The following is a 3,328-nucleotide window of genomic DNA, read 5'->3' as shown; positions in this document are numbered from 1 at the left end:
ACTGCACACCCCCCTTCCCTGGGATGAACGCCCTCTGGTATCCTGGAGGCGCAGACAGCCCTCAGGAGTGTTTGTCGAAGTGGATGCTTCTCTTGAATGCTTAATTTGTACACTTATTTTTTTCAGGAAAATTCATTTTGACTCCTGGAGTTTTGAATGATTGAGAAGCATGTGTTGAATAGACTTGGCTCTCCATGCCTCATGGGTAAAGCCTTTAGTTCCACTGTATCCTTGGGCAGCAGGTGTCTCGGGACACATGCCTACAGGTAAGTCATGAAGCTTTCCTGAGGTCAAGTACATGGAGCTGACAGTGCAGTGGACTTAGGGGGGCAGCCTTCGGTCACTGCAGGCACTCTGGACCAGCACCTAGGCAATCTGACCGAGATGCCAGCTCCAGTACTTGTAGCTGTGGGCAGTACCCTTTCCCAGCACTAAAAGTATGCCAGGTTCTGGGCAAAAGACTACATGCATTTCCCACTTTAACCTCACCACATTCCTTTCAGGGAGGTGCTATTATACCCATTTTACAGATGAAGAAAGTGAAATGTAGCGAGGATGTGGAGAGACAAGTGAGTTTTTCAATGGATGACCCTCAAGTTGCCCGGCAACAGGGTGTCTGGGACGCGTGCTCCTCTCCCTGAGGAAGGAGGGGCTGTGTGTGGTCCTGACTTGCTCACTGTCTTCATGTCCTGGACTTGGCATTCCCAGTACCTCCCCAAAGAGCCCACGTTTGTGCTCAGACTTCCAGTACTCTGGAATGATTTGGCCCTCACCCTCCAAGGCTGCTTGCGTGCCCAATAGGAAGGGAGAGCTCTGCTCCCCTGGAGCACAAGCATGGTGCTCAATGCTCAGAGAACGCAGCCCCCAGGCCCCAGCTGACCCCTCTCTCTGTGAGTCTCAGCCTGCCCCAAGGATGCTGTGCATTTCCTTGTGTCCATTAGCATAACCGAGGTGAAGCAGAGTTCCCACAGTCACACAGCTAACACAGACAGAGCCAGGACTTTAAACCAGGCTGAGTGATTCTAGAACTTGTGAACTAAACCACGGCATTCTTTCTACTTAGGCAACTTCTTCATCAAAAACAGCTTAAACAATCCTTGCCCTGCCTTCCTCACTAGGTTTTTGGAAAAGACAAATGAGATCATGTATGCGAAAGCACTTTATACTACCCCCTCTTCGTCTTCAAATTCCTTCGTCAACAGTTGGTTTTGTTGTCTCGATTGGAGCAGTAACAACTTCTGAAAAGCAAAGTTACTGATACGTGCAAGGTCAAAGCCCTTTAAGGGTTGCATTTCAGCATGGTGTGTAGTGATAGGAAGACAGAAGGCTGATATCAGGATATCTAATTTCTAGTCTTCACAATGTCATTGTACTTACTTTCCACCTTTAAATGTGGGCACCAGCCTTTCATTATGGAGCGCTCTAACCAAATTCTGTGCAAGCACCAGGGGCACAGGAAAAGTCACAGTTCTGGCCTTCAAGAAGTTCAGCTGAGTCTTCCTGGCAATGTTTGGAGTAGTGCGGTACACCATACTATTGTTTGCAATTATTTGAAGTCCTTGTGAGAGCATTATTTTTCTCTGCCCCATTGACATTGGCTTGGGCATATGACTTACACTGGCCAATGAGATGTGAGTGAACCAGGCATATGCAGCTTCTGAGCCCGCTCATTTCACCACCAGTTCTCTTGTTCTTTTTTCCCTGCTGTGAGAACAGCTTGCCCGAGAGAGGGGGCTGCACCTTCAGCCTCGGTTCTGGAATGAAAGAAAAGCTGAGTTGACCTAGGAAGGTGTGACATATGAGCAAGAAATAAACCTGTTGTCGCTGTAAGACTCAGATTTGGGGAGGACATTTGTTATGCAGCTCAACCTAGTGAAAGCTGAGTGATACAAAAGAAAAGAGTGGGCTTTATTTTTCTGTTCCCTTGTTTGCAGCAGTTTGGGGATAAGAACAGTAATCCTCGTGTCTAAATTAATAGATTTCATGTGGCTTAGAAACTCTTTTCATTCATTTTTTGTCTTCATAGCCTTCAGGTCTAGGCAGCCAGGGGTCTGGGCAGCCAGGACAGGCCAAATTCACAGAAGTTCACTATCCACTTGCCTATGGTGGCCCATGGGTCCCAGGCTTGAATGATTCTTTGTCATCATTTCTGGTGAGTAGTTGGTTCTTTGTCTCAAAGTCACCCTGAGCTGCTTCCCTGCCAACATTTGTATGGGTTCTTCATGTTGGGTAACGACTTTACATTGGAAAGAAACTCTATTATACAATCCCGGACTGGGGGCAGAGCTCGGGCCTGCCTGTCCATTTTCCCTCCAAGTCACCTATCAGAGCTCTTCTCTTAGGGACATCCCTTCTCTGTCTAGTCTTCCTATTTCTTTTCTTTACTCATGGTTACCTTGTCTCTTTCCCATTTGATGAAACTGAAAGAGCAGAGTCAACTCCTTTAGAGTGTAAAACCTAGAAGACAAACCAACCTTCCTCATGCTAATATTGAGTGTATCTTACAGCTGAACTATCATGTATGATTATATTAACCAAGACCTCCTTCCTTCCTCCCTCCTTTCCTTCTTCCTTCCTTCTTTCTTTTCTTTTCTTCATTTATCCTTTCTTCCATTTTTTTTTTCTAGCAAGTATTTATTGAGCCCCTGTGATATTCCAAAGCACTGGGCACTGGAGTGGCCACAGTGAATAAAACAGTTCAATGGTTCCTCTCACGGGGCTGAGGGGATTGTATGGAGTGAGTGAGCAGGGAAGACAACATCCACCTGTCTGTTTGTTTGTGTGTTTGTTTACATAGAAACCTGAAATATTGATGTAATCTTAGTATTTTTTAGTTTTTTTTAAATGTAGATCTGTGAGTGAAGATGAGATGAGACAAAAAGATGAGGAGATGAAGGAGAAAAATGGTAATAAAATGTCTGCGGGAGACCGGCTCCCACAAGTCCAGGGGTTCCCTTAGGTGGAGACGGAGTCGGCGAGGAAGAACGCGGAGACAGAGAAGCGCTTTTCAAGAATTAATGTCTCACTTTATTTTTACAGCCTATCCTTTTTATACTGGGCAGGTAACTATTTACNTATCATCCTTTAAAACAATGAGAATGGCTGCTTTGAAAAATTCCATTTGGTGATGGAAAGTACAGTCATTGAAAACACGAAAACAAAACGCAGGATCCCCGCTTCTGCCTCAACCCTGGGTGTGGGCTGTGATCAGGCATCAGTGTCACATGAGAACCTGGAACCTCCCACATGGGAGCCTCTGTGATTGATGCTGCAATTGAGCAATGAAAATACCCAAAAACATAAATTCTTAGAAAGATGGGAGAAAAAA

The sequence above is a fragment of the Hipposideros armiger genome, unplaced genomic scaffold (genome assembly GCF_001890085.2).
Source record: "Hipposideros armiger isolate ML-2016 unplaced genomic scaffold, ASM189008v1 scaffold_225, whole genome shotgun sequence".
In the NCBI taxonomy this organism is placed as follows: Eukaryota; Metazoa; Chordata; class Mammalia; order Chiroptera; family Hipposideridae; genus Hipposideros; species Hipposideros armiger.
Note: the sequence above shows the minus strand (reverse complement) of the source record.